Below are 22,799 nucleotides of genomic sequence, written 5' to 3' on the forward strand. Positions count from 1 at the left end.
GCACCTCGCGTGCACCTTCGTCGGGGTGGGCACCTTGGCTGGGTTTGCCCCGGCTGCGCTCCGAAGCGGGGTTATTGGAGCGCCGCCTCTTTTTTTGTCGGAGCGTTTGGTGGGGTTTCTCGCATTGGCTCTTCCCAGGCCCGGTTGCCACCCTGGCGCGCACGAAGTCGGAAGTAGGGTTAATTGCCCGGGTGCGCACCTTTGCCAGGGTGGGCACCTTACCTGGGCTGTGCACCAGGGCGGGCTCAAGATGGCACCCGCGTTCCGTTTTTTTCACTATCTTTCAAAACGGAAATTTTAAAATCTCCTCTTTTTTTTGCCTTTTCTGGAAATTAGTGAAGGCAGCGCATCAAAGGTGCGCACCTCGCTGCCCACCTTGGTGTGCTCTGAGGTGCGCACCCGGGAGCGCTACGAAGTGTGCTCCAAGGTGCGGCGTGCACGTTGTCGGAGCCCGGTTTGCCCCGGGTGCGCACCTCGCCTGCACCTTGGCCGGGGTGGGCACCCTGGCTGGGTTTGCCCAGGGTGCGCTCCGAAGCGGGGTTACTGGAGCGCCCCCTCTTTTTTTGTCAGAGCGTTTGGTGGGGTTTCTCGCATTGGCTCTTCCCAGGCCCGGTTGTTGGGTGCGCTCCCACCCTGGCGCGCGCGAAGTTGGAAGTTGGGTTAATTGCCCGGGCGCGCACCTTCGCCAGGGTGGGCACCTTGGTGCGCACACCTTGGCTGGGCTGCGCACCAGGGCGGGCTCAAGATGGCACCAGCATTCCCTTTTTCTCACTATCTTTCAAAACGGAAATTTTAAAATCTCGTTTTTTTTTGCCTTTTATGGAAATTAGTGAAGGCATCGCATCAAAGGTGCGCACCTCGCTGCCCACCTTGGTGTGCTCCGAGGTGCCCACCACGGTGCGCTCCGAGGTGCCCACCACGGTGCGCAACGCCGGTGCGAACCCGGGAGCGCCCCGATGTGTGCTCCAAGGTGCGGCGTGCACGAAGCCGGACCCCGGTTTGCCCCGGGTGCGCACCTCGCGTGCACCTTGGTGCGCACACCTTGGCTGGGTTGCGCGGCCTGGTGGGCACCATGGTGCGCACCAAGGAGCGCTCCAAAGTGTGCTCCAAGGTGCGGCGTGCACGAAGTCCTAGCCCGGTTTGCCCCGGGTGCGCACCTTCGCCGCGGTGGGCACCATGGCGTGCACGAAGTCGGAGCCCGGTTTGCCCCGGGTGCGCACCTCGCGTGCACCTTCGCCGGGGTGGGCACCTCGGCTGGGTTGCGCGCCCTGGTGCGCACCAAGGAGCGCTCCGAAGTGTGCTCCAAGGTGCGGCGTGCACGAAGTCGGAGCCCGGTTTGCCCCGGGTGCGCACCTTCGCCGCGGTGGGCACCCTGGTGCGCACCATGGCGTGCACGAAGTCGGAGCCCGGTTTGCCCCGGGTGCGCACCTCGCGTGCACCTTCGGCGGGGTTGCGCGCCCTGGTGCGCACCAAGGAGCGCTCCGAAGTGTGCTCCAAGGTGCGGCGTGCACGAAGTCGGAGCCCGGTTTGCCCCGGGTGCGCACCTCGCGTGCACCTTCGGCGGGGTTGCGCGCCCTGGTGGGCACCATGGTGCGCACCAAGGAGCGCTCCGAAGTGTGCTCCAAGGTGCGGCGTGCACGAAGTCGGAGCCCGGTTTGCCCCGGGTGCGCACCTCGCGTGCACCTTCGCCGCGGTGGGCACCATGGCGTGCACGAAGTCGGAGCCCGGTTTGCCCCGGGTGCGCACCTCGCGTGCACCTTCGCCGGGGTGGGCACCTCGGCTGGGTTGCGCGCCCTGGTGCGCACCAAGGAGCGCTCCGAAGTGTGCTCCAAGGTGCGGCGTGCACGAAGTCGGAGCCCGGTTTGCCCCGGGTGCGCACCTCGCGTGCACCTTCGCCGCGGTGGGCACCATGGCGTGCACGAAGTCGGAGCCCGGTTTGCCCCGGGTGCGCACCCCGCGTGCACCTTCGCCGGGGTGGGCACCTCGGCTGGGTTGCGCGCCCTGGTGCGCACCAAGGAGCGCTCCGAAGTGTGCTCCAAGGTGCGGCGTGCACGAAGTCGGAGCCCGGTTTGCCCCGGGTGCGCACCTCGCGTGCACCTTCGCCGCGGTGGGCACCTTGGCTGGGTTGGGCACCATTGAGCGCTCCGAAGTGTGCTCCAAGGTGCGCACCATGGCCCTCCAAGGTGCGCAGCATGGCGTGCACGAAGTCGGAGCCCGGTTTGCCCCGGGTGCGCACCTCGCGTGCACCTTCGCCAGGGTGGGCACCTCGGTGCGCACACCTTCTCAATGTTTTCTTGCCTTTTCTGGAAATTGGTGAAGGCAGCGCATCAAAGGTGCGCACCTCGGTGTGCTCCGAGGTGCGAACCCGAGAGCGCTCCGAGGTGCCCACGAAGTCGAAAGTCGGGTTAATTGCATTGTTTTCCCCGGGTGCGCTCCGAGGTGCGCAACATCGGTGCGCACCAAGGAGGGCTCCGAAGTGTGCTCCAAGGTGCGCACGATTCGGAGCTCGGTTTGCCCGGGGTGCGCACACCTTGGCTGGGTTGCGCACCCTTTGTGCGCTCCAAGGTGCGCACGAAGTCGGAGCTCGGTTTGCCCCGGGTGCGCACCTTCGCCAGGGTGCGCACCTTGATGCGCACGCCTTGGCTGGGCTGCGCACCTTGGTGGGCGCCATGGTGCGCACCTTTCGTGCGCTCCAAGGTGCGCACGAAGTCGGAGCTCGGTTTGCCCCGGGTGCGCACCTTGGTGGGCGCCATGGTGCACTCCGAGGTGCCCAAGATTGGTGCGCACCAAGGAGCGCTCCGAAGTGCGCTCCAAGGTGCGCAGGTGCGCGCGAAGTCGAAAGTTGGGTTAATTGTCCGGTTTGCCTCGGGTGCGCACCTTGCGTGCACCTTCGCCAGGGTGGGCGCCTTGGTGCGCACACCTTGGCTGGGCTGCGCACCCGGGCGCGCACACCTTGGCACCCGCGTTTCCTTCATTTTAAATTTTTTTTTTTTACAATCTCTCAAGTGGGAAATTCTATAATCTCAACTTTTTTTGCCTTTTCAGGAAACTTTTGAATGGAGCGCATCATTGGTGCGCTCCGAAGTGTGCTCCAAGGTGCGCACCTCTGGTGTGCTCCAAAGCTCTCTCCAGCTGCGTGCACCTGCCCCGGCCGCGCACCCGGCCCCGCCCAGCTTCGCTCACCTGTCCCGGGCGTCTGGTGCGGAACATTAGATTAAGAAACATCACCGTGCACCTTGGCCAACGTGCGCGACTCGACCGAGCGCGCACTGGCCGAGGTGCACACCGATTTCACCTGGGTGCGCGCGCAGCACCTCGGGCGCACCGGGGTGCGCGCACAACGCCCGGGTTGCACCGTGGCCTGTGTGCTCGGGGCGCCTCGGGTGCGCGCTCGGTGTCGCCCCCGCGCGCGCGGTAGTGCGGGCAGCGCACCCCGGCCCGGCCCGGCCCCGACGAGAACGCAAACGGGCAAAAGGTTTATTCAAATAGCATTGCGACGCCCGACGAAAAACTAAGAAAGGGTGCAACACCGGGACTTCCCGGGAGGTCACCCATCCCAGTACTACTCCGGCCCAAGCGCGCTTAACTGCGGAGTTCTGATGGGATCCGGTGCACTAACGCTGGTATGATCGCACCCGTTATGAGCTTGTCGCAGTGTGTACTTAGCAAACCGCGACCCACGTGCGAATCCACCCCGGCCACCCACCCCCGTCGAGGTGCACACCCTCCCTCGCGAAGTGCGCCCCGTTCGCCAAGTGTGAGCCCTGCCCGGGTGCGCGCACCTTGCTAGGGCGTCGGGTGTGCACCCGGCCCGGCCTACGTGCGTGCACCTGGACGGGGCGTCGTGTGCGTGCAGTGTCCCGTCTGCAACGCGGTGCCCACACACCACCTCGGGCGCAACGACCTGCGCTCACATGTGGGCCGAGTGCACCTTGGTGCATGTTCGGGGCGCCTCGGGTGCACGCTCGATCTTGCCCCGGTGCACCAAGGCGCTCGGTTTGCCCCGGGTGCGCACTTGGTGCAAGGTGGGCACCCAAAATAGGGATCAAGCACCAAAACACAAGTTTCGGGATGCAAAATGGGACCCAAGGACCACAAATGCGTTCCAAGACCCATGATGGGTCCACGAGAACAAAAATGTGTTCCGAGACTTAATAAACAAATATTGGGTTTTAGGAGAAGAAACATGCTCTGATGCCCAAAACGAGAATCGACCCCGAAAAGGCCACAGGCCAAAAGTGGGATGCGAGACAAAAAAAAATGGGACCCGAGGACCAAAATTGGGTTCCCAGGTCGAAGACAGGGCAACCGGACAAGAAACGACCTCTAAGGCTCGAAATGAGTCCCGACGACTAAAACTTGACAAGAAGCACCCATCAGGCACCCAACTCGACACCCATGGGATGCCGACCCACCCGGGCTTCCACCTAGCACACCTTGGCACCCACCCACCCTCGCACCCAACCTCGCACCCAACTTAGCACCTTTGAACCCACATTGGCACTCACCCTGACCCTGGCACCTTGGAACCCACATTGGCACTCACCTTGACCCTGGCACCCACCTTTGCACTCACCTTGGGACCCACCCTGGCTCCCACCTCGGCACCCACCCAGACACCCACCTTGGTTCCTTGGCACCCACCTTGGATCCTTGGCACCCACCCCGACACCCACCTTGGCACGCAACTTGGCTACTTGCCACCCACCTTGGCTCCTTGACGCCCACCCCGACAACCACCCCGTGACCTACCCTGGCTAGGGTTGGTGCACACCCACCCTGGTGCCCACCTTGGCACCCACCCCATGACCCACCTTGGCACGCACCTTAGTACCCACCCCGTTACCCACCCTAGGACCCACCCCGTGACCCACCTTGGCCAGGGTGGGTGCCTTGGTGCGCACAACTTGCCTGGGCTGCACACCAGGGCGGGCTCAAGATGGCACCCGCGTTCCGTTTTTTTCACTATCTTTCAAAACGGAAATTTTAAAATCTCGTTTTTTTTTTTTTTTTGCCTTTTCTGGAAATTAGTGAAGGCAGCGCATCAAAGGTGCGCAATGCTGGTGCGAACCCGGGAGCGCTCCGATGTGTGCTCCAAGGTGCGGCGTGCACGAAGTCCGAGCCCGGCTTGCCCCGGGTGCGCACCTCGCGTGCACCTTCGCCGGGGTGAGCACCTTGGCTGGGTTGCGCGCCCTGGTGCGCACCAAGGAGCGCTCTGAAGTGTGCTCCAAGGTGCGGCGTGCACGAAGTCGGAGCTCGGTTTGCCCCGGGTGTGCACCTCGGGTGCGCACCTCGCGTGCACCTTCGCTGCGGTGGGCACCTTGGCTGGGTTGCGCGCCTTGGTGGGCACCATGCAGTGCACGAAGTCGGAGCCCGGTTTGCCCCGGGCGCGCACCTCCGCCAGGGTGGGCACCTTGGTGCGCACAACTTGCCTGGGCTGCGCACCAGGAAGGGCTCAAGATGGCACCCGCGTTCCGTTTTTTTCACTATCTTTCAGAACGGAAATTTTAAAATATCGTTTTTTTTTGCCTTTTCTGGAAATTAGTGAAGGCAGCGCATCAAAGGTGCGCAACGCTGGTGCGAACCTGGGAGCGCTCCGATGTGTGCTCCAAGGTGCGGCGTGCACGAAGTCGGAGCCCGGTTTGCCCCGGGTGCGCCCTGGTGGGCACCATGGTGCGCACCAAGGAGCGCTCCGAAGTGTGCTCCAAGGTGCGGCCTGCACGAAGTCGGAGCCCGGTTTGCCCCGGGCGTGCACCGCGGGTGGGCACCTTGGTGCGCATGCCTTGCCTGGGCTGCGCACCAGGGCGGGCTCAAGATGGCACCCGCGTTCCGTTTTTTTCACTATCTTTCAAAACGGAAATTTTAAAATCTCATTTTTTTTTGCCTTTTCTGGAAATTAGTGAAGGCAGCGCATCAAAGGTGCGCACCTCGCTGCCCACCACGGTGCGCAACGCCGGTGGGCACCCGGGAGTGCTTCGAAGTGTGCTCCAAGGTGCTGCGTGCACGTTGTCGGAGCCCGGTTTGCCCCGGGTGCGCACCTCGCGTGCACCTTCGTCGGGGTGGGCACCTTGGCTGGGTTTGCCCCGGCTGCGCTCCGAAGCGGGGTTATTGGAGCGCCGCCTCTTTTTTTGTCGGAGCGTTTGGTGGGGTTTCTCGCATTGGCTCTTCCCAGGCCCGGTTGCCACCCTGGCGCGCACGAAGTCGGAAGTAGGGTTAATTGCCCGGGTGCGCACCTTTGCCAGGGTGGGCACCTTACCTGGGCTGTGCACCTGGGCGGGCTCAAGATGGCACCCGCGTTCCGTTTTTTTCACTATCTTTCAAAACGGAAATTTTAAAATCTCCTCTTTTTTTTGCCTTTTCTGGAAATTAGTGAAGGCAGCGCATCAAAGGTGCGCACCTCGCTGCCCACCTTGGTGTGCTCTGAGGTGCGCACCCGGGAGCGCTACGAAGTGTGCTCCAAGGTGCGGCGTGCACGTTGTCGGAGCCCGGTTTGCCCCGGGTGCGCACCTCGCCTGCACCTTGGCCGGGGTGGGCACCCTGGCTGGGTTTGCCCAGGGTGCGCTCCGAAGCGGGGTTACTGGAGCGCCCCCTCTTTTTTTGTCAGAGCGTTTGGTGGGGTTTCTCGCATTGGCTCTTCCCAGGCCCGGTTGTTGGGTGCGCTCCCACCCTGGCGCGCGCGAAGTTGGAAGTTGGGTTAATTGCCCGGGCGCGCACCTTCGCCAGGGTGGGCACCTTGGTGCGCACACCTTGGCTGGGCTGCGCACCAGGGCGGGCTCAAGATGGCACCAGCATTCCCTTTTTCTCACTATCTTTCAAAACGGAAATTTTAAAATCTCGTTTTCTTTTGCCTTTTATGGAAATTAGTGAAGGCATCGCATCAAAGGTGCGCACCTCGCTGCCCACCTTGGTGTGCTCCGAGGTGCCCACCACGGTGCGCTCCGAGGTGCCCACCACGGTGCGCAACGCCGGTGCGAACCCGGGAGCGCCCCGATGTGTGCTCCAAGGTGCGGCGTGCACGAAGCCGGACCCCGGTTTGCCCCGGGTGCGCACCTCGCGTGCACCTTGGTGCGCACACCTTGGCTGGGTTGCGCGGCCTGGTGGGCACCATGGTGCGCACCAAGGAGCGCTCCGAAGTGTGCTCCAAGGTGCGGCGTGCACGAAGTCCTAGCCCGGTTTGCCCCGGGTGCGCACCTTCGCCGCGGTGGGCACCATGGCGTGCACGAAGTCGGAGCCCGGTTTGCCCCGGGTGCGCACCTCGCGTGCACCTTCGCCGGGGTGGGCACCTCGGCTGGGTTGCGCGCCCTGGTGCGCACCAAGGAGCGCTCCGAAGTGTGCTCCAAGGTGCGGCGTGCACGAAGTCGGAGCCCGGTTTGCCCCGGGTGCGCACCTTCGCCGCGGTGGGCACCCTGGTGCGCACCATGGCGTGCACGAAGTCGGAGCCCGGTTTGCCCCGGGTGCGCACCTCGCGTGCACCTTCGGCGGGGTTGCGCGCCCTGGTGCGCACCAAGGAGCGCTCCGAAGTGTGCTCCAAGGTGCGGCGTGCACGAAGTCGGAGCCCGGTTTGCCCCGGGTGTGCACCTCGCGTGCACCTTCGGCGGGGTTGCGCGCCCTGGTGGGCACCATGGTGCGCACCAAGGAGCGCTCCGAAGTGTGCTCCAAGGTGCGGCGTGCACGAAGTCGGAGCCCGGTTTGCCCCGGGTGCGCACCTCGCGTGCACCTTCGCCGCGGTGGGCACCATGGCGTGCACGAAGTCGGAGCCCGGTTTGCCCCGGGTGCGCACCTCGCGTGCACCTTCGCCGGGGTGGGCACCTCGGCTGGGTTGCGCGCCCTGGTGCGCACCAAGGAGCGCTCCGAAGTGTGCTCCAAGGTGCGGCGTGCACGAAGTCGGAGCCCGGTTTGCCCCGGGTGCGCACCTCGCGTGCACCTTCGCCGCGGTGGGCACCATGGCGTGCACGAAGTCGGAGCCCGGTTTGCCTCGGGTGCGCACCCCGCGTGCACCTTCGCCGGGGTGGGCACCTCGGCTGGGTTGCGCGCCCTGGTGCGCACCAAGGAGCGCTCCGAAGTGTGCTCCAAGGTGCGGCGTGCACGAAGTCGGAGCCCGGTTTGCCCCGGGTGCGCACCTCGCGTGCACCTTCGCCGCGGTGGGCACCTTGGCTGGGTTGGGCACCATTGAGCGCTCCGAAGTGTGCTCCAAGGTGCGCACCATGGCCCTCCAAGGTGCGCAGCATGGCGTGCACGAAGTCGGAGCCCGGTTTGCCCCGGGTGCGCACCTCGCGTGCACCTTCGCCAGGGTGGGCACCTCGGTGCGCACACCTTCTCAATGTTTTCTTGCCTTTTCTGGAAATTGGTGAAGGCAGCGCATCAAAGGTGCGCACCTCGGTGTGCTCCGAGGTGCGAACCCGAGAGCGCTCCGAGGTGCCCACGAAGTCGAAAGTCGGGTTAATTGCATTGTTTTCCCCGGGTGCGCTCCGAGGTGCGCAACATCGGTGCGCACCAAGGAGGGCTCCGAAGTGTGCTCCAAGGTGCGCACGATTCGGAGCTCGGTTTGCCCGGGGTGCGCACACCTTGGCTGGGTTGCGCACCCTTTGTGCGCTCCAAGGTGCGCACGAAGTCGGAGCTCGGTTTGCCCCGGGTGCGCACCTTCGCCAGGGTGCGCACCTTGATGCGCACGCCTTGGCTGGGCTGCGCACCTTGGTGGGCGCCATGGTGCGCACCTTTCGTGCGCTCCAAGGTGCGCACGAAGTCGGAGCTCGGTTTGCCCCGGGTGCGCACCTTGGTGGGCGCCATGGTGCACTCCGAGGTGCCCAAGATTGGTGCGCAACAAGGAGCGCTCCGAAGTGCGCTCCAAGGTGCGCAGGTGCGCGCGAAGTCGAAAGTTGGGTTAATTGTCCGGTTTGCCTCGGGTGCGCACCTTGCGTGCACCTTCGCCAGGGTGGGCGCCTTGGTGCGCACACCTTGGCTGGGCTGCGCACCCGGGCGCGCACACCTTGGCACCCGCGTTTCCTTCATTTTAAATTTTTTTTTTTTACAATCTCTCAAGTGGGAAATTCTATAATCTCAACTTTTTTTGCCTTTTCAGGAAACTTTTGAATGGAGCGCATCATTGGTGCGCTCCGAAGTGTGCTCCAAGGTGCGCACCTCTGGTGTGCTCCAAAGCTCTCTCCAGCTGCGTGCACCTGCCCCGGCCGCGCACCCGGCCCCGCCCAGCTTCGCTCACCTGTCCCGGGCGTCTGGTGCGGAACCTTAGAGTAAGAAACATCACCGTGCACCTTGGCCAACGTGCGCGACTCGACCGAGCGCGCACTGGCCGAGGTGCACACCGATTTCACCTGGGTGCGCGCGCAGCACCTCGGGCGCACCGGGGTGCGCGCACAACGCCCGGGTTGCACCGTGGCCTGTGTGCTCGGGGCGCCTCGGGTGCGCGCTCGGTGTCGCCCCCGCGCGCGCGGTAGTGCGGGCAGCGCACCCCGGCCCGGCCCGGCCCCGACGAGAACGCAAACGGGCAAAAGGTTTATTCAAATAGCATTGCGACGCCCGGCGAAAAACTAAGAAAGGGTGCAACACCGGGACTTCCCGGGAGGTCACCCATCCTAGTACTACTCCGGCCCAAGCGCGCTTAACTGCGGAGTTCTGATGGGATCCGGTGCACTAACGCTGGTATGATCGCACCCGTTATGAGCTTGTCGCAGTGTGTACTTAGCAAACCGCGACCCACGTGCGAATCCACCCCGGCCACCCACCCCCGTCGAGGTGCACACCCTCCCTCGCGAAGTGCGCCCCGTTCGCCAAGTGTGAGCCCTGCCCGGGTGCGCGCACCTTGCTAGGGCGTCGGGTGTGCACCCGGCCCGGCCTACGTGCGTGCACCTGGACGGGGCGTCGTGTGCGTGCAGTGTCCCGTCTGCAACGCGGTGCCCACACACCACCTCGGGCGCAACGACCTGCGCTCACATGTGGGCCGAGTGCACCTTGGTGCATGTTCGGGGCGCCTCGGGTGCACGCTCGATCTTGCCCCGGTGCACCAAGGCGCTCGGTTTGCCCCGGGTGCGCACTTGGTGCAAGGTGGGCACCCAAAATAGGGATCAAGCACCAAAACACAAGTTTCGGGATGCAAAATGGGACCCAAGGACCACAAATGCGTTCCAAGACCCATGATGGGTCCACGAGAACAAAAATGTGTTCCGAGACTTAATAAACAAATATTGGGTTTTAGGAGAAGAAACATGCTCTGATGCCCAAAACGAGAATCGACCCCGAAAAGGCCACAGGCCAAAAGTGGGATGCGAGACAAAAAAAAATGGGACCCGAGGACCAAAATTGGGTTCCCAGGTCGAAGACAGGGCAACCGGACAAGAAACGACCTCTAAGGCTCGAAATGAGTCCCGACGACTAAAACTTGACAAGAAGCACCCATCAGGCACCCAACTCGACACCCATGGGATGCCGACCCACCCGGGCTTCCACCTAGCACACCTTGGCACCCACCCACCCTCGCACCCAACCTCGCACCCAACTTAGCACCTTTGAACCCACATTGGCACTCACCCTGACCCTGGCACCTTGGAACCCACATTGGCACTCACCTTGACCCTGGCACCCACCTTTGCACTCACCTTGGGACCCACCCTGGCTCCCACCTCGGCACCCACCCAGACACCCACCTTGGTTCCTTGGCACCCACCTTGGATCCTTGGCACCCACCCCGACACCCACCTTGGCACGCAACTTGGCTACTTGCCACCCACCTTGGCTCCTTGACGCCCACCCCGACAACCACCCCGTGACCTACCCTGGCTAGGGTTGGTGCACACCCACCCTGGTGCCCACCTTGGCACCCACCCCATGACCCACCTTGGCACGCACCTTAGTACCCACCCTGTTACCCACCCTAGGACCCACCCCGTGACCCACCTTGGCCAGGGTGGGTGCACCCACCCTGGTGCCCACCTTGGCACCCACCCATCCTAGCACCCAGCCTGTGACCGGGCTTGGAACCCAACCTTGCACCCGTCTTGGCCAGTGTGGGTGCGCACCCATCCTGGCACCCACGTTGTGACACACCCTTTAACCCACGCACCCTAGCAGCCACGTTGGCACCCACCTTGGAACACAACCTAGCAACTTGGCACCCACCCCGTGACCCACCTTGGCATCCACCATAGCAGTCGCCCACTTGGCACCCACCTTGGAACCCAAGTTGGCACCCACCTCGGCACCCACCTTGACACTTGTGGACCCACCTTGCCACTCACCCTAGCATCGACCCATCCTAGCACCCACCCTGGCACCTTTGCACCCTAGCACTCACCCATCCTAGCACCTAACCTGTGACCCACCTTGACACTCACCCTCGCACCCACCTTGGAACCCAACCTAGCACCCACCCACCCTGACACCAACCCTAGCACCTACCCACCCTTGCACCCACCCTGTGACCCATCTTGGCACCCACCCATCCTACCACTCAACCTATCACCCACCTTCTCACCCACCTTGGCATCCACCTTAGCACCCACCCACACTGGCACCTTGGCACCCACCTCGGGCAAGGTGGGTGCACACCCACCCTGACACCCAATTTAGAACCAACCGAGCATGTTACCCACCTTGGCACCCACATTGCAGCCCACCCTAGTACCCACCCTATGACCCACATTGGCATCCACACCCTAGCACCCAGGCACCTCGACACCCGCCTTGACACGCACCCTAGCACTAAACCTGTGACCCACCTTGGAACTCACCCTAGAACCCACCCACCCTGTGAACCACCTTGGCATCCACCTTAGCACCCACCCACCTTGGCACCCACTCTAGCACTCACCCATCCTAACACCCAACTTGTTACCCACCTTGGCACCCGCCCTCGCGTCCACCTTGAAACCCACCCTAGCACCCACCCACGCAGGAGCCCACCTTGGCACCCAACCTAACACCCACGCATCCTGGCACCCAACTTGTGACCCACCTTGGAACCCACCCTAGTACCCACCTTTGAACCCACTATATCACCAACCCACCTTGGCACCCACCCTATGACCCTCTTTGGAATCCACCCTAGCACGCACCCACCCTGGCACCCACCATGGAGCGCACCCTAGCACCCACCCACCTCGGCACGCACCTCAACACCCACCTTGGTGTGCGCACTGCGCCAACCTCTCAAAGACCCTATGTGGTGCGCTCCAAAGTGTACACCTTTGGTGCGCTCCAAGGTGCGCACCTTTGGTGCACACCGAGGTGCACACCAAAGTGTGCACCGAGGTGAGCACCAAAGTGCACTCCAAGGTGCACACCAAGGCGTGCACCTTTGGTGCGGTCAATGCAAACGAATTCGGAAGTTGGGGTCGATGTCCTAATCGCTGCTGCAGACTACACGTATGAGAATCGGACAAATAGCTTTATATAGGGGAGGTGTTGCGTTTGATGGGTCGACTCCCCTGGTTGTGTGCACTGCACCAACTTCAAAGACCCTGTCTTGTTTAAGAAGTCAAAAGTTGGGGTGGATGTCCTAATCATTGCTGCAGTCTACGCATGTATGAGAATCAGACAAATAGCTTATATAGGGGAGGTGTTGCATTCGGTGGGTTGACTCCCCTGGTTGTGCGCACTGCGCCAACCTCAAAGACCCCGCATAGCAGAAGAAGTCGGAAGTCGGATTTTGGTGAGCACCAAGGCGTGCACCTTTGGTGCGGTCAACGCAGACGAATTCAGAAGTTGGGGTGGATGTCCTAATCGTTGTTGCAGGCTACACATGTATGAGAATCAGACAAATAGCTTATATAGGGGAGGTGTTGGGTTTGATGGGTCAACTCCCTTGGTTGTGCGCATTACGCCAACCTCAAAGACCTTGTTTTCGTTAAGAAGTCAAAAGTTGGGGTCAATGTCCTAATGGCTCCTGTAGGCTACACATGTATGAGAATCGGACAAATAGCTTATATAGGGGAGGTGTTGGGTTTGATGGGTCGACTCCCCTGGTTGTGCGCATTACGTCAACCTCAAAGACCTTGTTTTCGTTAAGAAGTCAAAAGTTGGGGTCGATGTCCTAATTGCTCCTGTAGACTACACATGTATGAGAATCAGACAAATAGCTTATATAGGGGAGGTGTTGGGTTTGATGGGTTGACTCCCCTAGTTGTTCGCATTACACCAACCTCAAAGACCTTGTTTTCGTTTAGAAGCCGAAAGTTGGGGTCGATGTCCTAATTGCTCCTGCAGGCTACGCATGTATGAGAATCAGACAAATAGCTTATATAGGGGAGGTGTTGGGTTTGATGGGTCGACTCCCCTGGTTGTGCGCATTGCGCCAACCTCAAAGACCCTGCATTGCGGATGAAGTCGAAAGTCAGAGTTTGGTGTGCTACAAGGTGTGGTCGAAGGTGCTCACCTAGGTGTGCACCTTTGGAGCGCAGGAAAAGTGCCCTCCAAAAGTGCGCACCTTTGGAGTGCACAAAAGTGCCCTCCAAAAGTGCGCACCTTTGGAGCGCACAAAAGTGCCCTCCAAAAAGTGCCCTCCAAAAGTGCGCACCTTTGGAGCGCACAAAAGTGCCCTCCAAAAAGTGCCCTCCAAAAGTGCGCACCTTTGGAGTGCAGAAAAGTGCCCTCCAAAAAGTGCCCTCCAAAAGTGTGCACCTTTGGAGTGCACAAAAGTGCCCTCCAAAAGTGCGCACCTTTGGAGCGCAGAAAAGTGCCCTCCAAAAAGTGCCCTCCAAAAGTGCGCACCTTTGGAGCGCAGAAAAGTGCCCTCCAAAAAGTGCCCTCCAAAAGTGCGCACCTTTGGAGCGCAGAAAAGTGCCCTCCAAAAAGTGCCCTCCAAAAGTGCGCACCTTTGGAGCGCAGAAAAGTGCCCTCCAAAAAGTGCCCTCCAAAAGTGCGCACCTTTGGAGCGCACAAAAGTGCCCTCCAAAAAGTGCCCTCCAAAAGTGCGCACCTTTGGAGCGCACAAAAGTGCCCTCCAAAAGTGCGCACCTTTGGAGCGCACAAAAGTGCCCTCCAAAAGTGCGCACTTTTGGTGCGCACCAAGGCGCTGGTTCGGTCGTTGCAGGCGAGTTCGGAAGTTGGGGTCGATGTCCTGAGCGGAGGTGCAAACTACACAGGTGTCGGAATCGGACAAATAGCTTATATAGGGGAGGTGTATGCTTCGATGGGTCGACTCCCCAGGTTGAGCGCACCGCGCCAACCTCAAAGACCCTACGGTATGGATGAAGTCGGAAGTTGGGTCCGATGACCGATTCGATTAGTAGGTATGCTCATGAGGTCGGAATTTGGGTCCGATGACCTGCCATGTGCAGGAAGGCGAATGTTGGCACTGTGCGTTGCAAGGTGCACACCAAGGTGCTGGTGCGGTCTTTTTAGTCGAGTTCGGAAGTTGGGGTCGATGTCCTGATCGGAGGTGCAAGCTACACAGGTGTGGGAATCGGACAAATAGCTTATATAGGGGAGGTGTATGCTTCGTTGGGTCGACTCCCCGGGTTGAGCGCACCGCGCCAACCTCAAAGACCCTACGGTATGGATGAAGTCGGAAGTTGGGTCCGATGACCGATTCGATATGTAGGCATACTCGCGAGGTCGGAATTTGGGTCCGATGACCTGCCATGTGCAGGAAGGCGAATGTTGGCACTGTGCGTTGCAAGGTGCGCACCAAGGCGCTGGTTCGGTCGTTGCAGGCGAGTTCGGAAGTTGGGGTCGATGTCCTGATCGGAGGTGCAAACTACACAGGTGTGGGAATCGGACAAATAGCTTATATAGGGGAGGTGTATGCTTCGTTGGGTCGACTCCCCGGGTTGAGCGCACCGCGCCAACCTCAAAGACCCTACGGTATGGATGAAGTCGGAAGTTGTGTCCGATGACCGATTCGATATGTAGGCATACTCGCGAGGTCGGAATTTGGGTCCGATGACCTGCCATGTGCAGGAAGGCGAATGTTGGGACTGTGCGTCGCAAGGTGCGCACCAAGGCGCTGGTGCCGTCGTTGCAGTCGAGTTCGGAAGTTGGGGTCGATGTCCTGGTCAGAGGTGCAAACTACACAGGTGTGGGAATCGGACAAATAGCTTATATAGGGGAGGTGTATGCTTCGATGGGTCGACTCCCCGGGTTGAGCGCACCGCGCCAACCTCAAAGACCCTACAGTATGGATGAAGTCGGAAGTTGGGTCCGATGACCGATTCGATACGTAGGCATATTGGCGAGGTCTGAATTTGTGTCCGATGACCTGCCATGCGCAGGAAGGCGGAATTTGGGTCCGATGACCGAGTTGATGGCGTGCCATGCGCAGAAAGGCGGAATTTGGGTCCGATGACCGAGTTGATGTTGATGGCCCGCCATGCACAGGAAGGCGGAATTTGGGTCCGATGACCGATTTGAAGGCGTGCCATGCGCAGAAAGGCGGAGTTTGGGTCCGATGACCGAGTTGATATTGATGGCCCGCCATGCGCAGGAAGGCGGAATTTGGGTCCGATGACCTGACATACGCATGGAGTCCGACTCGGGGGCCAATGTTCGATTCGATGACTTGCATTGTGGGTAAAGTCGGAAGTTGTGGTCTTTGACCCGATTCGATGACCAGACTTCGGCTGCTTGAGAATCGGACAAATAACTTATATAGGGGAGGTAGTGTTCTCGAGCATCCTCCCCCCGTGCCCGTTTATGTCGATTGATGCTGGTGCTCGACTGGTTGGAGCGCTCGGATGCAAAAATCTTGCACCAGGATTTATCGATTGTGATGGACACGGCAAGTCTCCTGATTGCTATGCAGGAGCTCATCGTGAATCTCTATGCGGCCTTGGTATGGACTCGACCTGCGGAATGGTTCGGCAATGGTAGTCGCTCCAACACGTCCTTGCAATGGCCACAGAGGTGATTCGACTAGAGCTCCAGTCTAGCTTTTGGGTTGCTTGGCGGACTGGTATAGCCGCGATCGAGTTCCGGCCATGAACGTTTTAGATAGCTCTTGGGCTTTCTGGGACGGAAGTCGGAAGTTTGGGCTGTTGTCCGATTTGATGACCATTCTTCGGATGTGTGAGAATCGGACAAATAACTTATATAGGGGACTGTGTTGTCTCACGCAGCCCCCTCCGTGCCCCTCTATCTCGACCGATGTTGGTGCTTGAAAGGGTTGGGATCGCTCGGATTTATAAACGTGCACCACCATTTGTCGAGTGTGAGGGACGCGGCAGGTCTCCTAAATGCTATACGGGCGCTCTCTGAGAATCTCTATCCGGCCTCGACACAGACTAGTCTTGCTGAATGGTTTGGCACTGGTAGTCGATCCAACACGTCGTTGTTGTGGCCGCCTAGGCGATTCGATTCGAGCCCCCGTCTAGCTTTTGGGTTGCTTGGCGGATTTTGCCCTATCCGCAAGTGAGCTCGGTCCCTAAACGTTCGAGAAACCCGATTGCTATGCGCCGACTCTCTTTCTTGCGAGCCTCCATCTAGCTTTTGGGTCTCTACGGAACGGAAGTCGGAATCTGGGACCGTTGTTTGATTCGACGAGGCAGACTACGGTTGTGCGAGAATCGGACAAATAACTTATATAGGGGAGGTGTTGACTGGAGCATTCTCCCCCGTGCCCCTCTAACTCGACCAATGCTGGCGCTCGAACGGTGGTAGCGCTCGGATTTTCGTTGAGCGCCAGCATTGGTCGATTTAGAGGGGCATGCGAGATTCCCGAATGCTATGCGAGGGCTCTAACGGAAATGTCTATTGGTTTCGGTATGGATGCAATTGCGAGTGGTTCGGCAAAGGTAGTCGTTCCGATGCGTCCATGTCGTGGCCAAATCGATAATTCGATTTGAGCCCTCGTATAGCATTTGGGTCTCTCGATGTGATTCCGCATTCCAGTCCCTTTGGGCACTGCTTGAGCCGCATCCCAGGGGGTTCCCTTCCCAATAATCTGCCTCGCAACCCGATTGCTATGCGGTGAGGCTCCTCGGCCGCCTCGGAACTATCTGTGTATCAGACGCATCGCGGGATAAGGGGTTGGCAACGGTAGTCGCCCCAAGCGCGTCCGATGCTTGGACCATTCCGAGGCGGCCCTGAAGCCTCTTCCGTCTAGCCGTTGGGTCCTTCTCGCCGCATCCCTTGCCTCGCACCCCGATTGCTATGCGGTGAGGCTCCTCGGCCGCCTTGGAACTATCTGTGTATCAGACGCATTGCGGGATAAGGGGTTGTCACTGGTAGTCGCCCCAAGCGCGTCCGATGCTTGGACCATTCCGAGGCGGCCCTGAAGCCTCTTCCGTCTAGCCGTTGGGTCCTTCTCGCCGCATCCCTCGACTCGCACCCCGATTGCTATGCGGTGAGGCTCCTCGGCCGCCTTGGAACTATCTGTGTATCGGACGCGTCGCGGGATAAGGGGTTGTCACTGGTAGTCGCCCCAAGCGCGTCCGATGCTTGGACCATTCCGAGGCGGCCCTGAAGCCTCTTCCGTCTAGCCGTTGGGTCCTTCTCGCCGCATCCCTCGCCTCGCACCCCGATTGCTATGCGGTGAGGCTCCTCGGCCGCCTTGGAACTATCTGTGTATCGGACGCGTCGCGGGATAAGGGGTTGTCACTGGTAGTCGCCCCAAGCGCGTGCGATGCATGGACCATTCCCAGGCGGCCCTGAAGCCTCTTCCGTCTAGCCGTTGGGTCCTTCTCGCCGCATCCCTCGCCTCGCACCCCGATTGCTATGCGGTGAGGCTCCTCGGCCGCCTTGGAACTATCTGTGTATCGGACGCGTCGCGGGATAAGGGGTTGTCACTGGTAGTCGCCCCAAGCGCGTCCGATGCTTGGACCATTCCGAGGCGGCCCTGAAGCCTCTTCCGTCTAGCCGTTGGGTCCTTCTCGCCGCATCCCTCGCCTCGCACCCCGATTGCTATGCGGTGAGGCTCCTCGGCCGCCTTGGAACTATCTGTGTATCGGACGCGTCGCGGGATAAGGGGTTGTCACTGGTAGTCGCCCCAAGCGCGTCCGATGCTTGGACCATTCCGAGGCGGCCCTGAAGCCTCTTCCGTCTAGCCGTTGGGTCCTTCTCGCCGCATCCCTCGCCTCGCACCCCGATTGCTATGCGGTGAGGCTCCTCGGCCGCCTTGGAACTATCTGTGTATCGGACGCGTCGCGGGATAAGGGGTTGTCACTGGTAGTCGCCCCAAGCGCGTCCGATGCTTGGACCATTCCGAGGCGGCCCTGAAGCCTCTTCCGTCTAGCCGTTGGGTCCTTCTCGCCGCATCCCTCGCCTCGCACCCCGATTGCTATGCGGTGAGGCTCCTCGGCCGCCTTGGAACTATCTGTGTATCGGACGCATCGCGGGATAAGGGGTTGTCACTGGTAGTCGCCCCAAGCGCGTCCGATGCTTGGACCATTCCGAGGCGGCCCTGAAGCCTCTTCCGTCTAGCCGTTGGGTCCTTCTCGCCGCATCCCTCGCCTCGCACCCCGATTGCTATGCGGTGAGGCTCCTCGGCCGCCTTGGAACTATCTGTGTATCGGACGCGTCGCGGGATAAGGGGTTGTCACTGGTAGTCGCCCCAAGCGCGTCCGATGCTTGGACCATTCCGAGGCGGCCCTGAAGCCTCTTCCGTCTAGCCGTTGGGTCCTTCTCGCCGCATCCCTCGCCTCGCACCCCGATTGCTATGCGGTGAGGCTCCTCGGCCGCCTTGGAACTATCTGTGTATCGGACGCGTCGCGGGATAAGGGGTTGTCACTGGTAGTCGCCCCAAGCGCGTCCGATGCTTGGACCATTCCGAGGCGGACCTGAAGCCTCTTCCGTCTAGCCGTTGGGTCCTTCTCGCCGCATCCCTCGCCTCGCACCCCGATTGCTATGCGGTGAGGCTCCTCGGCCGCCTTGGAACTATCTGTGTATCGGACGCGTCGCGGGATAAGGGGTTGTCACTGGTAGTCGCCCCAAGCGCGTCCGATGCTTGGACCATTCCGAGGCGGCCCTGAAGCCTCTTCCGTCTAGCCGTTGGGTCCTTCTTGCCGCATCCCTCGCCTCGCACCCCGATTGCTATGCGGTGAGGCTCCTCGGCCGCCTTGGAACTATCTGTGTATCGGACGCGTCGCGGGATAAGGGGTTGTCACTGGTAGTCGCCCCAAGCGCGTCCGATGCTTGGACCATTCCGAGGCGGCCCTGAAGCCTCTTCCGTCTAGCCGTTGGGTCCTTCTCGCCGCATCCCTCGCCTCGCACCCCGATTGCTATGCGGTGAGGCTCCTCGGCCGCCTTGGAACTATCTGTGTATCGGACGCATCGCGGGATAAGGGGTTGTCACTGGTAGTCGCCCCAAGCGCGTCCGATGCTTGGACCATTCCGAGGCGGCCCTGAAGCCTCTTCCGTCTAGCCGTTGGGTCCTTCTCGCCGCATCCCTCGCCTCGCACCCCGATTGCTATGCGGTGAGGCTCCTCGGCCGCCTTGGAACTATCTGTGTATCGGACGCGTCGCGGGATAAGGGGTTGTCACTGGTAGTCGCCCCAAGCGCGTCCGATGCTTGGACCATTCCGAGGCGGACCTGAAGCCTCTTCCGTCTAGCCGTTGGGTCCTTCTCGCCGCATCCCTCGCCTCGCACCCCGATTGCTATGCGGTGAGGCTCCTCGGCCGCCTTGGAACTATCTGTGTATCGGACGCGTCGCGGGATAAGGGGTTGTCACTGGTAGTCGCCCCAAGCGCGTCCGATGCTTGGACCATTCCGAGGCGGCCCTGAAGCCTCTGCCGTCTAGCCGTTGGGTCCTTCTCGCCGCATCCCTCGCCTCGCACCCCGATTGCTATGCGGTGAGGCTCCTCGGCCGCCTTGGAACTATCTGTGTATCGGACGCGTCGCGGGATAAGGGGTTGTCACTGGTAGTCGCCCCAAGCGCGTCCGATGCTTGGACCATTCCGAGGCGGACCTGAAGCCTCTTCCCTCTAGCCGTTGGGGCTTTCTCGCCGCATCCCTCGCCTCGCACCCCGATTGCTATTCGGTGAGGCTCCTCGGCCGCCTTGGAACTATCTGTGTATCGGACGCATCGCGGGATAAGGGGTTGGCAGTGGTAGTCGCCCCAAGCGCGTCCGATGCTTGGACCATTCCGAGGCGGCCCTGCAGCCTCTTCCGTCTAGCCGTTGGGGCCATCTCGCTGCATCCCCCACCTCGCACCACGATTGCTATGCGGTGAGGCTCCTTGGCCGCCTCGGAACTATCTGTGTATCGGACGCATCGCGGGATAAGGGGTTGTCACTGGTAGTCGCCCCAAGCGCGTCCGATGCTTGGACTATTCCGAGGCGGCCCTACAGCCTCTTCCGTCTAGCCGTTGGGGCCATCTCGCCGCATCCCCCAGCTCCTCGGCCGCCTCGGAACTATCTGTGTATCGGACGCATCGCGGGATAAGGGGTTGGCAGTGGTAGTCGCCCCAAGCGCGTTCGATGCTTGGACTATTCCGAGGCGGCCCCGCAGCCTCTTCCGTCTACCCTTTGGGGCCATCTCGCCGCATCCCTCGCCTCGCACCCCGATTGCTATGCGGTGAGGCTCCTCGGCCGCCTGGGAACTATCTTCGTATCGGATGCATCGCGGGATAAGGGGTTGTCACTGGTAGTCGCCCCAAGCGTGTCCGATGCTTGGACTATTCCGAGGCGGCCCTGTGGCCTCTTCCGTCTAGCCGTTGGGGCCATCTCGCCGCATCCCTCACCTCGCACCCCCATTGCTATGCGGTGAGGCTCCTCGGCCGCCTTGGAACTGTCTTCGTATCGGAAGCATCGCGGGATAAGGGGTTGTCACTGGTAGTCGCCCCAAGCGCGTCCGATGCTTGGACTATTCCGAGGCGGCCCTGCAGCCTCTTCCGTCTAGCCGTTGGGGCCATCTCGCCGCATCCCCCACCTCGCACCCGGATTGCTATGCGGTGAGGCTCCTCGGCCGCCTTGGAACTATCTTCGTATCGGACGCATCGCGGGATAAGGGGTTGTCACTGGTAGTCGCCCCAAGCGCGTCCGATGCTTGGACTATTCCGACGCGGCCCTGTGGCCTCTTCCGTCTAGCCGTTGGGGCCATCTCGCCGCATCCCCCACCTCGCACCCCGATTGCTATGCGGTGAGGCTCCTCGGCCGCCTTGGAACCATCTTCGTATCGGACGCATCGCGGGATGAGGGGTTGTCACTGGTAGTCGCCCCAAGCGCGTCCGATGCTTGGACCATTCCGAGGCGGCCCTGAAGCCTCTTCCGTCTAGCCGTTGGGGCCTTCCCGCCCCATCCCTCGCCTCGCACCCCCGATTGCTATGCGGTGAGGCTCCTCGGCCGCCTTGGAACCATCTGTGTATCGGACGCATCGCGGGATAAGGGGTTGGCACTGGTAGTCGCCCCAAGCGCGTCCGATGCTTGGAGCATTCCGAGGTGGCCCTGAAGCCTCTTCCGTCTAGCCGTTGGGGCCTTCCCGCCCCATCCCTCGCCTCGCACCCCGATTGATATGCGGTGAGGCTCCTCGGCCGCCTTGGAACTATCTGTGTATCGGACGCATCGCGGGATAAGGGGTTGGCACTGGTAGTCGTCCCAATCGCGTCCGATGCTTGGACCATTCCGAGGCGGCCCTGCAGCCTCTTCCGTTTAGCCGTCGGGGCCTTCCCGCCGCATCCCTCGCCTCGCATCCCGATTCCTATGCGGTGAGTCTTCTCGGCCGCCGCGGAACTATACCTGTTATTGCTACTGCATCCTTCGGCTGGTAACCTCCTCTGCCGCCTTGGAACGTTCTCTTTGTCGGACGCGTCGCGGGATAAGGGGTTGGCACTGGTAGTCGCCCCAAGCGCGCCCGATGCATAGACCGCTCCGAGTTGACCTTGCTTTCAGCCTCTCACATGCATAGACCTCTCTGAGTCGACCCTGCAGCCTCTCACGTTTAGCCTTTGGAATCTCGCCTCACAACATGATTGCTATCCTTGATGCATCCCTTGCCTCGAGCCCTGATTGCTTTCTTGGCTGCATCCCTCCTCTCCTCACAGCCCGGTTGTCATCACTGCTTCATCCGTCGCTTCATGCATTCTGGCTGCTGGGCCCTTCCCACCGCACACCTCGATTGCTATCTCTTCTGCATCACACACCCCGATTGCTATCTCTGCTACATCCCTCGGCTCTCACTTCTGCATCCTTCGCCTCCCACCTCGATTGCTATCAATGCTGCATCCGTAACCTCACACCCCGATTGCTATGCGGGGAGGCTCCTTGGCCGCCTTGGAAATTTCTGTGTGTCGGACGCACCGCGGGATAAGGGGTTGGCACTGGTAGTCGCCCCAAGTGCGCCCGATTCTTAGACCGCTTCGAGGTGACCTCGTAGCCTCTTTCGTCCAGGCTTCCTGCCTTCAACGCCCTTTTTACACCTCGATTGCTATGCGCGGGCTCGTTGGCGTCTATCACCTCTCTGCGAAGAGTGGCACGATGATTGTTGGGGTAAATCGTAGCAGTCCGATCTCTGGCCTTGGGCCATTGTGAGGGCTGATCGATTTCCTGTGCGCATCTCGTGTTCGCCCAGTAACAGACTCGACGACTTGTAATCGGTCTTGTTCCCGATTGTTCCTGGAGGTAGTCTTCGGAACTCTTGGATTTGACCTGTCACTCGAACTGTCCTCTTCCGAGGATGCTTGTGTGTGTGTGCTTGTGCCATTTCCTTGGCGGTATTAACGAGATATTAAAGAGCGGAGTGAGCGCCTCGCCCAGCTATGTTTGGGGCTCTCACTCCCTTACCCGGTGTGCGACCGCTTTGCACGTAGGTTGCGGAGCATCGCGACTCTTTCGATGTTTGGCGGTTGTCTTCCGGTGATGCGTTGGTCCCGAAGTGCACGTTACTAGCATTTCTGCCATTGTTCTCGATCTTTGGCACG

The 22,799-nt window shown here is 61.0% G+C and overlaps 2 non-coding genes across 2 annotated transcripts; both read right to left on the minus strand.

Moving 5' to 3' along the window:
• Nucleotides 1-3,518: 3,518 nt before the first annotated feature.
• On the minus strand, nucleotides 3,519-3,637 carry LOC131872418 (5S ribosomal RNA). The gene has a single exon (XR_009370571.1). It is a non-coding gene; the product is annotated as a 5S ribosomal RNA (ribosomal RNA).
• Nucleotides 3,638-9,552: 5,915 nt separating this feature from the next.
• LOC131872406 (5S ribosomal RNA) lies at nucleotides 9,553-9,671 on the minus strand. Its single transcript, XR_009370559.1, has one exon. It is a non-coding gene; the product is annotated as a 5S ribosomal RNA (ribosomal RNA).
• Between the last annotated feature and the right edge of the window lie 13,128 nt (nucleotides 9,672-22,799).

The sequence above is a fragment of the Cryptomeria japonica genome, unplaced genomic scaffold, assembly GCF_030272615.1.
Source record: "Cryptomeria japonica unplaced genomic scaffold, Sugi_1.0 HiC_scaffold_596, whole genome shotgun sequence".
In the NCBI taxonomy this organism is placed as follows: Eukaryota; Viridiplantae; Streptophyta; class Pinopsida; order Cupressales; family Cupressaceae; genus Cryptomeria; species Cryptomeria japonica.